This window comes from Carassius auratus, chromosome 6 (assembly GCF_003368295.1).
Source record: "Carassius auratus strain Wakin chromosome 6, ASM336829v1, whole genome shotgun sequence".
NCBI lineage: Eukaryota > Metazoa > Chordata > Actinopteri > Cypriniformes > Cyprinidae > Carassius > Carassius auratus.
Window position 1 is genome coordinate 23,024,569 of NC_039248.1, and position 14,117 is coordinate 23,038,685.

Consider the following 14,117-nt stretch of genomic DNA (forward strand, 5'->3'; position numbering starts at 1 on the left):
TTTACTTGGACACTGCTGTCCTCATTTTGATGCATTGCTTTAAAGCTGTTGTTAAATTGCTCTGACCCGTTGTAATCGCATCAGGGTCCTAAACAAACAATGGTGAGTGCAACATTACATTTCCTTACTAAATGTTGTATATAAAAGACTATTTCTCAATTTCCAGCTTTAAGTGAGAGTATTATATATTCAGCGTCTCAACAGTAACGACGAAGCATAGACGTGCAGATCTACCGAAAGAATGAAGACGGACGTTTCATACATTTTCCAAACTCTCCAGCTAAACTGCTCTCAATCTTCACTGACAGTCCAAATGGCAGAAGAAAATGTTTATCCCGAACAAACTCTAGACGGTGTCCTCCTCCGTTTCATGGCTGGCTGGTGTGACAGGTACTGTACTGACGTGTGAGGATGATTGATTGCCACTTTACTGAACAATGCAATTAAGTCCAATAGAAGAGAAGTTGTTGGGGAGACGAGGAGAGTTTTTGTAATGACACACAAGCTTTAGAAAAGCTCTCTCTCCCTTAAAAAAAGAAACTGCTAATGAAAATTGATGATAGGAAAGGAGATGGAAACATAGCGAGAGATGCTATTATAAAATGTTGGTCTATATTCATAAACTGTTGCAACAATCACTACAATACATAAGCCAATTTGCAATTGCAATTATTTTATTGCAACAATTTTTGAAGTGTAAAATTCGACTCACAAATTATGTTTTTTGCATAAATATATATATATATTTTTTTTACATTTAATACTGTATAAAATTCTGTTTGCAACCCCTTTCAAATGATATTTAATCCATGACAAATACTGTATTTTAAGTGTTTAATAAAATGAAATGTGAAATTGTACATAGTTTTGCATTTTGTAACCCATTTTACTTCTATAATGCATGGAGACTAAGACTTACATGACATCAGATTGTTTTTTCAGTCAATACAGATTCACAAATCTCAATCAACATCCACAGATATTCCATAATCAAATACTACAATATGCACAACATTATTAACTCAGTCACTGTGCTATTAGGATGTTAGGTTTTTCCACCTTGATTCTAGAAAGGGCATCGGAGTTCATTCGATTGCAATTCATTGAGGTTGTACTACGAACATCAAGTGTCCTTGGGCAAAATGAAGTGTAGTGTACAGCTGCTTTCAGTTTCAATTGCTTCAATTCCACCCTTCGACTTCCACCGACAGCGAGTGATGGAGTCTCATCATTAGCTGCACAGACACTCAGTGTTTTTCGATCAAGAAAAGCAGCCAAACTAATGAGCAGGTCAGACACTTGACCATCCATATATAACACACCTAAACGTGCTTGACCTGAGGATGCATTTAGATCGAAAACAATGACATGATATCAGCTGCACCACTCATATCTGCAGCTTTCTCTGTTTTTTTAATTATATTGTTCTGTTCATCCTCTGCTCAGTTAAACAGTTCAATTAATACATTTTAATAGCATTTATACTACATTTACAGTGTACTGCATGCTTGAACTGTAAGTAGACTAAGTAAATAAATATATAAAACATATTATATATATATAGGAATCGTGTGTGTGTCCCAAAAAATCATTTTTAAACAAATAAACAAACAAACGAATGAATAAAAGTCATTTTAGAGAAAATAGCATTTCCCAAAAACATCATATGCATTGAAACCAACTTGGGCTTGTGATGCAGTTGAGTGCTGTAGATTATACACGGCTTACTTTTTTAATGATAGCTTTATTGTAATGTAACTGCTTCAAACAGGAGATGCTTTTAGTTTGGAAAGCTACAGGTTCAAATAAACAAAGTCTGAAGAGGTTTGAGGTGCATTTATTCCCGATTAAAAGGCATCTTTCATTCTGATCGGCTCTATTTATTCTGACTATTCTCTAAAACACTGTGGACTCGTATCTTTTATCTTTCAAGAACGGTCGAGAGTTACTCACAATGACCTATTTTCTTTGACAAACTTGTGTTGAGTCGCAAAGGTTTCTTTTGAGATAAAAGGCAAAAGTATACACTAGAGTTGTGTTGGCTTTCACGAAGCCTTCATAAGCTATTGATTTAATTTTCCTTTGAGATTTGACTGTTAGAAAAGAGAAATGAGAAACATTTAGTGTTCTAATGCAGAAATACAACCGGGGCTCTGCAGTTAAAAGAGCTTCATTAAACCGGCCTCGTCAGGTCGTCTAGTGAGACTCACTCCAGCACTCTGAACCAAGACCAACACAGGACAACAAAAATGTCAAACACTGAATTTTTTGTTGTTGTTGTTGTTATGCCTGTGCCAAACTCTTAAAACTTGGGCATTAAAATAATAACAAGCCATGTGACAGTGAGCCGCTGGTGCCTGTGTTTTATGCAAGTGTTTTACAGGGAGCTTTGCTTTATGAGCATTATGCAATGATTTTAGCACTTGTTTTAGAGGGAGAGAACAAAAAAATCATCATACGATTTATTCAGCTGTTCTCCACGACTGCCAAGAACACAATAAATGAACTACAAATATATGAATGCAGATCTTCTGCTAAAGAAAACGGCGAGATTTCAATGTACTCTCTCGCCAATATAAGGGAAGAGATATTGAAAACTGAAAAAATAGAAAAAAAAAAAGTAATGTTTTACAAAATTTGCCATGCAGCTTATTAGGAAGCACGGTAAACACGGTCAATTTTAATGTCTACAAATTAAATTTACAAAAGTTATTTTATATATAAACAAAAGTATATTTAATGCAAATAAAGTGTCTACTTTAATGCTTCAAATAAGTTTGGAGAAATTAAAATGAAAATATTTAATAGATGTATTTATGTTAAAATGAAACAACATACACATTCTGTACTTTTGAACATTTAAACTTGCGGAGCATTGGATAAAACCTAGTTTTCTTAGAAAGATAGATAGGTAAAGATTAAAATGACAGTTAATTAATATTTAGGGACTGAACTGTGGTCCTTCGAGTTTTTAATGTAACCTATGACTCTTGTTAATGATTAATTTTAAAAACGGTTGTTACAGTGAATGTAATTGTTTTTCTGCCGGTCTCTTGGCTGTGAAGCTCAGTCATGTTTTCCTCGGGCCGGCGAAGCCTTCAGTGAAACCTCATTAAAACTCTGTTGATCTGCAGACTGTGAGGTCAGAGAACAGCAGCTCAACACTTCTGGCCTTTAGACTGTAGTTTGGGCTTGTGTTCGTGACATTGTCCGACAGAGTTTAGGTGTTGTCCAGACTACAGTGATTGGTCAGCACTTTCAACTCTCCAGACGAACTGGAGTTCTACAAATGTCAAATCAAAATATATGGTGTAGACTAGTGTTTAAAAAAAAAAAAAAACACATGCTTGGAAGAATGGATTGTCATGCTTAAAAAATATGCTTATTTCCTTTTCATAAAGTCACTGGAGAAATAAAACAAAAATGAGTCCAGAATTACACTATTATGAGTTAGTTTATGAGAAAATTAATTATATTTTCAAAAGAAAATTTTTCAGTCTTTCTACCTTTTTACTTTAGTCTTTAGTTTGTACTCTAGTGATCCTGTGGCTCAGTGGTTAGCATTAGCATTGCGTTAGCAGCACAAAAGGTTAACAATGTTAGCCTGAATGCACTGTAAGTCACTTTAGATGAACGCGTCTGCTAAATGCATACATTTATTTAGTCTTTCTACTTTCTGAGTAAATATTGTTTTTACTCCATTCATTCATTCTTTCATATTTTCCTAAAAAGCAGTTTTGTAGAATCGTATCACACCTTTCTCTTCAGCGTTTGACCTAACACGATATACTCAGTATCCTAAGAGAAAAATGATATTTTTGCTTCTCTTCACTGTTCAGCTTACAAGAGCGTCTCTGTATAAGTGCTGTGTAAAAGTTTGGAGTTTAAAGTTAATAAGCTGAACAGATTTCTCATTTACCACTGTCTACCATCTCCTCAATACTGCCGAGAGAAGCAGCTCTCCGGCATGTAATAAGGGAAGCAGTTAAATTTAGCAATTATCCTTCTCTGGTTATATTCCACTAAGGGAGAGAGCAGAGGAAATGAGAGTCTTTTTGCGCTCTCATTGGCTGGATAACCCTGCCCTCCTCTCTTTGCCCTCCACGGTCACCCTTCCCCAGGGACATTGTTGTCACTTCGCTTTAGCAGTAATGCTCGGCAAGGCTTGGCAGTAGTAATAGCTTTTGATCCAGACAAACCCGTGGCTAAATGAGCTCAGAGGAACTGCCTCCTTACCCCGGCCAGTGCTGGACATCAGGGACTTTCAGCACAAACATCTGTCTGCATGCAGCACCCGGGACTTTACTTTGGAAGCAGAAGGTTAGAAGTTCACTTTATTGGTGAAACCATAAGTGAAAACATGGTGCGATTCTGTATTTTGATCCTGGTAAAAACTTTGAGAATGAACCAGAAATAGACTTATCAACTACTTAAAGTATAAAACATAGCATACTGAGTGTGTTGCCAAGTATCTATGAAAGAATGAAATCTGCCGATGGTTCAAAAGTGTGGAGTTAGTTAGAATTTCCACATAATAATCAGAAACGTTTCTTGGGCAGCAAATCAGCATTTTATAATGATTTTTGAAAGATCACATGACACTTTGAAGAGTAAACATGTATGCAGATTTTAATGATAATAGGAAAAATGACTTAAAATCATGTTTGATCATACATATAACAATGATACATAATTTAAATCTGTAGAGTCTACTTTTTTACTCGCAATATCAACATTGTGCTTTTGTAAAATAAAGAAAATATACAGGTTTGCTTTCAGTCATCTCATTCTCTGCGCATATCTGTTTGAAATGCATCACTGTTATAATATTTCCCATTTTTCCTGTTTTTTTTTATCAAATAAAAACATCTAACCAACCCCAAAATTTTAAACAGTAGTGAAAATTTTCTAACAAATTGATTGTTTAATAAATCATGCAATACAATTCCACTGAAGCTCTAATGTAATGTACTGAAACTCTAAACTGACTTATTTACAATTGCAAGTAATAAGGGGACTAAAATAAAAAAAGAAAAATGTACTAAAAGCCCATCTCAGTTAAAACAAATTCACCATCTATGGCTTTTATAGTATTTTAACATTTTAGAATTGGCTTTATATTTCATTTGCCTTACTACACAATGACAATTTATTTTTCCTAATCTGTCAGTAAATAAATACTCTTTTATAGCATATTATCTCAAGTGTCTTTTTCTGTTTTTGTAGAGCACTTTGGTCAACTGTTGCATTTACTTACGCTTTTTGGATAAAGGAAACATCAGCACCATGTAATCGCATCAGTATCGTGACTCAGTTAAAGCTGTTGAGATATCAACATGCAACATGTACAGAAGCGTCTCATTTCTCACATCCCACGCGACTCGGCCTCTAATCCAAACCCCTCTTCTCCATCTGGAGAGGAGCCACTCGGTGCTGAGAGCTTGCCCACTTACAGCAGCACTCGTACTACAGAGCAGATCATAGTATCCTTCAGTACTTGAGCAAATTAGACTTTGTTTGGGCTACTGTACAACAAATAATACTGCATTAAAGTCATGTCATAAGGACAGTTCCTTTATTGAACCCACCATAATGTATAGAAAGTATGGAATTTATTTAAGCATCGACAAAGTCAGTTTCCAGATGTTTATAGAGACAGTAATCCACTGGTACAACATAACCTATAATATGAATAAATGCATTTAAAATTAAGCTTGCAAAATTAATTTAGTGAGGATGCATGTTGTGTCTGAACCTACAGAGTACCATCAGTGGAGAAACAAGCTTTTCCAAGTTAATTAAGCACAAAATAAAATCTAATAAGAAACTGTCAGACAACAAAACAAGTAATTATTGATACCATCCACATTCAAGCTGAACGTATTTCAAGCTTCTGGAACTCATAACTAAAATATTAGTTATGTTAATACTCTTAAAATAAAATAAAGGGTCTTCAGTGGCATTGGTGAATCTTTAACATCCATGCAAACTTTCTATTCCATAAAAGATCTTTAAAAACTGTTCACTGGACGATTCTTTGAGGAACCAAAAAGGTTCTTCTCTGGCATTGCAGTGGAAATCTCAAATTGGAGCCTTTATTTTTAAATAATATCGTATAGTGAAATGTACTATATTCTGTACATTAATAATATAATGGAGTGTAACAGTGCCTGACTCTTTTGTCCAGTGGTGATGGATTTGGAAGTATGTTTTTTTTCCCATGCATTTTTCCTATAGGGATTTTTTTTTTTTAATTTGTAAAAGCGCCATAAGTCATGAACCAATAAGAAACACTTATTACTTTAAATAATAAACGTATAAATAAAATAAAATGGTACGAGATTTAACAGATTTAATGAGGGAAATAATCAAATTAAAAAGTATTGGAAAATATATAAAAATATAAATTTAAAATATATATAAATGTAAAAAAAAATATATATATCTTTTTTTCTTTTCTTTTTTTTAATATGAGCATATGTTCAAAAGTAAAATTTTCTGTACAGCATCATGATATTATAATTTTTTTCAGCAGGGATTTTGCTATTAAACACGATTGTTAAAAAGTTAAAATAAAGCAAACTGATGGCCTCAACAAAAGCATCTAGAAAGGTTCTTCAATAGCAAAATATATATTGTTCTTTCCATATGCCTATAAAGATCAAAATGATATTCAAACTCACATTAGACACGTTTAACATTGAATAAAGCACATAATTACCTCAAATAATTACCTTAGGGAAAGTGGTGAGAAGAGATCAAGTCTGGAGATGAATGTTGGCAGGAACAGTTGATTTGCACAGCAGACATGGAGATCCAGATTTCTGTGTTTGTTCATTTGCTTTTAATATTCAACAGCAAAGTTCTTCTGTATCTAAATGCAAAACATTACATAATTGTTTGGATAAAACACTACTCGGAGGAAAAATCAGAATATTTTTTCTTGTGCCAATCTTTTGATTATTTTAACAAAAGCAACAATAATATAATAATAGTAATAATAATAATATTAATCTATATGTGTATATATAGGTCAGTGGCCCTTGGCTTGGTATTGTTGGCAGAATTCAGCCCTCGGCGAAAACTAATTGAGGAACCATGGCATATAGCATCGATTCACAGCCTCCGAGCTCAAAGCAGGTCTGTCTTTAAAAGTTTATGAGTTGTTGTTAAAAATCAATTCCCCTATGGAGAAAATGAATGGGATTTTTAATTCTGGAAACCGACTGTTGCACTCTATATAATTACTTGTGATCAACAGTTGTTAGAAATGTGACTAAAAAAAATTGCTTAGATTTTAGTTGCAATTAGGTATTCAATGCACAGAGTCCATTATACATGAAAACAGACCTAACCCCATGTGTCTGCAGTGGCTGTGGCTCGCTGCTGTCTGTCAGTGTGTGTCTCTGGAGGATCGGCGGCGGTGCCAGCGCTGGTCTTCCTGCTCTCAGAGTTCACTGTTGTGCTAATTACTCCTGTCAGAGCTGCACACACTTAAACAGCATCTCCTCCAGTGATGCTAACACAGACCTGAGAAAGTCTGCAGCTTTCACGCTGCGCTGGGGTTAAACCTTTTTACACTGAAAACAAAGTTATTTCTGCATCTCTTCTCATGTTTTGATAAATCGCTTGTTAAGAAAATCACTGTTCTTGTTTTAGCCACAAACCGATTTCTATTTAACAAGAGGAAAAGAAAACCAACGTGCTCTTGGAGGAAGAAAAATTTACATATTTCAGGATGTGTGAAGATAAAATAAGCACTACATAATGAATAAATTAATCATGTTTAAAGGATGTTTAGATATTTTAACTATTAAACGACAAAAATATTGAAGAAAAATGCAGCAAATTACATCATTCGTATTGTAATCAACCCACCTAATAAATAAATAAATAAATATATATGTTTATATGTATATATGTTTATAAATATATATTGTGGCGGGTGGGGCGCAGGTGTAGCTCATCTCCAATCACTACACCTGGCCTCACTCATCGTTCCCACGCCTCTCGGCCCCGCCCCACTCGCCACATATATATATATATATATATATATATATATACATATATATATATATATATATATATATATATATATATATATATATATATATATATATAATTTTCCCACAGTGACAACATGATGTGAAACTGGACTGATGTAAAGAATTTGTAATCAACTTTTTCATCAAATAGATTACTTTTTAAAATAAACTTATATAGAAAATAGGTATTTAAATTAAAATAATATTTTACATATATTTTTGATCAAAAAGCTTAAATGCAGCCTTGATGAACAGAAGAGCCTTAATAATTTACTAACATGCAATATACATCATATTCCTTAAATTATATTTTATATAACGTAATGATTATTATTATTATTATTTTTGAATATTATATTAATAAACTAACATTATCTGCTGACATAACAACTGAAAAACTGTATGATGTAGGATCCATAATAATTCACGAAGTTCACAGCTGATTTAATCCATCTTTCTGAGATCTCCGAATTTTAGCCTACCATTGCAGAAAGCACACTTTATAACCAAAGTATGTTCTCTTGAGACTTTCTGAACATGATTCAAAAGCGTTCCACAATTTGCACCCTTGGGCTTCCAAGGAGAACCTGACTGGCTTTGCAGTCATCACGCTACATCACAGGGAAAGACTGTCATATCTGTGCCATGCTATGCTTGCTGAAAGCACACTTGGCACTGGATTTGTGTATGAGTTTGGCATGTTTGTTCTTGATGAGTGCACGAAATGCAAATACAAGCCTTGTTGCTTCAGCATTCAAGGCAAAGACGGGAAACATACTGTTGCGTTTTTCCTGCTAATGAGAGAATGTCTCATTTGCTCGTGGCACCGCTGAGGGCACCAGATTCAACCCTGTGTCCTGATCCATAATAAGTCAGAGAATGAGAACTTCAAGCTTTTCTCCAATTAGGATGTGTTTGCCTGGATAATCTAATGCTTCATGACATTCGCCTGCCCTTGGCATTTGCAGCGCTGCATGCTGGTTCAGAGATACATTCAGAAAATGATGAGGATCTGGTCAATGTTGAGGGAAAAGCCCACGGGATCGGCTCATCTGTGCACGAGGCATCGCTGAGGTTTGGCGAAAGCCTTTGCCCTCCAAGAACTTGAATGGCTGTTTTAAAGATTGCATGCGACATATGTTTGGACATTTGAGGGAAATGTAATGCAACAGCAACCAAACTGATGAAAATAACAGTCTTTGCTCAATTCTAAATCGCCTGCGGTCCAAATTAATATTTGAGTTACTCTCTCAGCTAAAGGCTTGGTACGCTTGGCACTCATGAAAACCGAATTCGAATGCATTCATAAAAAGTGTATGTTCGTCTCATAATTACTTCCACCACTTCTCAAGTTCATATTTCACTTTGTCTACATCATTAAAGCAATGTAAAGTGATCTGGCATGTCAAAGACTTGTGAGAAATGCACTCATGGATGAATGTTAATTCAACTTTGCATTATGTAACTAATCAGACAGCAATTAATAAAGCTATACATCAAGCGGGCATTAGCACACAAGAAATGGTAAGAAATTTGGTAAAATGCCACTCACCTCTGACTTACGTCAAATGTTTAAAGATCCAAAAGAATCTGAATTAGAGTTTTGCGGACTTTAGTTAATCTTTGTTAGCAATGAAGCTAGCATCTGTTCCACAATTTGACAAAACAATCTTTATGGAGATGGAAGTGTCTTCTTCTTCTTCTTCTTCTTTTTTAAATTGGCGGTTGGCAAACAACTTTTAAGTGTGCATTACCGCCACCTTCTAAGATGGAAGTGTTTGCCATTGACTGACTTTGAATGGGTTTTGTGAACTCTGAAGGCCTTTAATGTTTCCCTTCCTAACTTCCTGTTTCAAAAAAAGTTCACAAAAAGGATGCAGATTTATCAGAGAGCCCCTGCTGGAAGATCCTGTAATTGCAGCATCCAAGCAACTAAGGTGAATATAGCAATGCAGTGATTGCATATTTTTATATGCCAACTCAAAAGTTTGCATCAATGATTTTTTTTCCATTGGCTTTTGATTTATTGCAGAAAATAAGCTATTTGACCAATAAAAGTTTATGAGTTTTAGATGTTTTGTTCAGCATGATAATCTGCACAAATGATGACTTTTGAAGCATAAATACAGTCGCTTGATGTAGAAAATCCAGCAGTCGCAAGACTTCAGTTTCACCTACACCAAGCTTTGACAACTCTTTCAGCCTTAAAAAAAATAATAATAATAGTTTGCATGATCACAGTTACCACTGCTATATTTATATTGAAAACACGATACATTTTTTATGACCCCATTGGCAGAGTTTGTAATTACTTTAAGCATAAAGTCACTTTATTTAAAAATGACAATTCTTTATATCCTTTATGTTTTTTCTTCACAAGATCTTGATTTAAGAATGTATAGATATTCAAATATTTCTAAAAATATTTTTAGAAAGTTCTTTGTTGTTCTGTAAAATGAAAACTCTGTATAATGAAAACTATGGCTTTAAATGCATCAGATCAGTGTCTCTCTTGGAACTAATAAAAATCCACCGCAAAAGGAAAACAAACAAATATTTCCACTTTAAAAAAATTTGCAAAAATAAAAACTGTAACTTCCACATAATTTTAGTAACTTAGTTAAATAATTTGTTATCTTTATATATATATATATATATATATATATATATATATATATATATATATATATATATATATATATATATATATATATATATAATTTTTTTTTGCATTGCATTGCATTGCATTGCATTATTTTTATTTAATAAAATGCATTTTATTATAATTTTGTTTTGCATTTTATTGTTCGGATAGGAAAACTTGTTTTTGCTTCATTATGTGTATGTGTGTGTGTGTGTGTGTGTGTGAAGAGCTGGTTACTCCACCAGCTTTAACAGAAGAAAGCAAAGCCTCAAAAGGAAAAGCAATATTAAAGGATTGACCGCTTTGTCACTCTTCAGACTCCATTTCTGATTAATTAGCTGATAATATTGAGAGATTTTCAGAATCAGTCACACTCGTTTGCGGACACATCCTCTCTGTGCTCTGATTAAGTAATCGCTATGCTAATGTTCTGCACACTTTACCCAGTCACACTCTTTATTTACTCACATATTTTCATGTTAATTGAAAGAAGCACCAAATACTGTGTCATCACACATGAACTTTGGAAATCCTGCGTGGTCGTTTGGTCAGTTATATGAGGTCAAATGTCTTTTGTCATTATCTGAGGCTGTCGCTATCAAGCAACATTTGTTAATAGATTGCATTGAACAGTAAGGGCTACTTAATTACTGCATATTCATATAGCAATTAAAAATGTGGGTGGCAGCAGCCTACAGTGTTTACTGAGATAAATACTTTCTGCATCTTTTAATGAGCGAACGTTCAACCAGAAACAAAGACTGATGTACATGGAATATGACTGTGATTGAGACACTGATTTTACTGGCTTTTTACCTTAATGTTGAGGAAGGAAGAAAGAAACACAGAGTGCTGTAGAGATGATATATTTTTTAGGAAATTAGTTACATTTTAGCACTTCCGGTTACATCATTGTTTATTATTATTTATTTGGTTATTTTGTTAAATGGTTGAAATAAGGTTGATGCTGAAGTTTGAGCGTTTTACTTTTTTTTTCATGCTTTATTCTTTGCTAGAAAATTATGGAGCTAAATAAATAGATAAATACACACACTACATTCACAGGATTCATCAGTGTGTGCATCAGAAATACATTTCTGAATCTTGTCTTGAGCATTTCTGAATCGTGGGTGCATTTGTAAATTTTGTTTGCATTTCTGAATTGTGTGTGTATTTAAAAATTTTGTTTGCATTTGTGAATTTTGTATGCATTTGTAAATCTTCTGTGCTTTTTACATTTTGTGTGTGCATTTGTGAATTTTGTGCGCATATGTGAATCCTGTGTGTGTATTTATGAATCATGTGTGTGCATATGTGAATGTAGTGTGTGCATTTATCTTTTTTGACACTCGTCTAGCTCCACAGAAAATACATCAATAATTATTGCTTGTTTTGTTAAAACTTTTACTTCACTGCATGAAATGACTCTCTAAACAAAAGGTATTTGTGTCTTGATTTTCAGTAAAATATCGAAACATTCTTGAATGAAGATAAAAATAAAACACAAATGTATAAGATAAAAGTCTCAAGTTTCTTTTTTTTTTTTTTTTACAGTAGCCTACAAATGTAAAATATTATTGAACCTTTACTTCAAAGCAAAAATTACTTGGTATTATATCTGGAGTTGTGGGGAAACAAAATAATCTCAATAAGCAATAACATATAATATAATATAATATAATATAATATAATATAATATAATATAATATAATATAATATAATATAATATAATATAATATAATATAATATAATATAATATAATATAATATAATATATTTTTCTTACTGTTCTTACTTGAGACGGGACAATTTTATTTACATCATAACAATAAAAAATAAAAAAACTCACTACAATTATTATAAGTATTTAAAATATGTATATACTTAAAAAAAATGTTTTTTTATTATTTATGTTTTTTTTTTGTTTTGTTTTTTTTTGTGGGGGGGCTTAAAAGCACCGTATTTTTATTAAAAGCACCGTGTTTCCTTCAAGCTCTTGTATTTATAGAGCTCTGAATTATGCCAGCAAACATTACCCCAGTGAGACTGGAGTTATGAGAACATCAGCCACATAACACATGATGGATCTGTCCTCTGAAATACAGCCCCAGGGCCCGTCCGGACGCGGCCCTACAATGTGGATTAACTATCTGACGGCGCAAGAGAGAAGACGACAGAGGGCTGAGAGAAACATTTCATATTCTCCCATCAGTCAGCAGGTATTTCTAGCCTGCAACAAATCTTCAATCACAATAAAAGCTCGTCGCAGGTCTTCAAAAACATTCACCTCAGTGTCAAACCCCACCACTGCCAGACTGAACCTTTGACTCAAACCCAGACGAAGAGAGAATCCTTCCCAGATTTACATTCAGCTCAGGAAAATCTGGATTTGTGGCAAAATATGAACTAAAAGAACAAATCCATATGTGTTTAAAAAACAAAGCAACAGTATGGACACTTTCAATTTCTTTTATTGCAAATTAAACATGCAATGCTTGTTTTTGAAGCAGTAAACCCATGCTTTTCTTTTGTGGACTTAATATTTTTAATGCATATGATATCACAGCGTTGAATACTAAAGTTATATGCATGCACATACTGCATGGTATAATTCCAAACATTTAGATAGACATAAATCATCAACAGCAATAAGATCTCAACATCTGTGGGAGTTGTTCTACTTTACACTCAAATCAAGGATGATTGTATGATGGCTATCTGTGCACTGATTTATTCACTCATCTACACTATATGCAGTTTGTGTCAACAATTAATATTTGTAAAAGTGCTTATGTTTAATTATGCATCACTGGATTAATTGCTTTGATCGTCCTTGACACTAGACAAATAAGATTATTATTTTTTTTATCATAATAAAATAAAAAAATACAGCATTGACTAAAATTACAAAAATGTAATCTATTAAATTATTATTTATTCATACATATCTATCATTATTAACATGATTAATAATTGTTTTAATATTTATTATACATTTATTTGTATTATAATATGCATAATATCTATGTGGCTTGGTTAGTTTGTTTACATGTTTTCTTCTTTTGTTTTATTATTAAAATGTTGTGAAATCATAAATGTTGTTTTCTTTGGATTATATTTACTCAGAATAAATAGTTTGGACACAGAATAATTCATCTTTTTTACACATGCATTTTTACATATGCATTTATATATTTTAAAATGTTAATTTGTTTATTTGTTAAATATAATATTACTTTTCATTTAAATTATTTTGAGTTTTATTACGTTTTGGGAGCCCTCGCCCACATGCATTTGAATTCAGATGCAATGTTTTTGACTCAGTGAAATTAGTATTCTCTCCTTTGTTTTAATGCCGTGTCTCTTTATCCATATTTCTCTCCGTGCACTTTATCCATATTCCTCGCATGCAACTGTGTCTGTCAGTCA

At 33.2% G+C, this 14,117-nt stretch overlaps 1 long non-coding RNA gene across 1 annotated transcript; it reads right to left on the reverse strand.

Moving 5' to 3' along the window:
• Positions 1-4,708: 4,708 nt before the first annotated feature.
• LOC113088783 (uncharacterized) lies at positions 4,709-9,822 on the reverse strand. Its single transcript, XR_003286217.1, has 3 exons — positions 9,598-9,822; positions 6,735-6,874; positions 4,709-5,466 (listed from the first exon to the last, which is right to left on the reverse strand). It is a non-coding gene; the product is annotated as an uncharacterized LOC113088783 (long non-coding RNA).
• Positions 9,823-14,117: the final 4,295 nt, after the last annotated feature.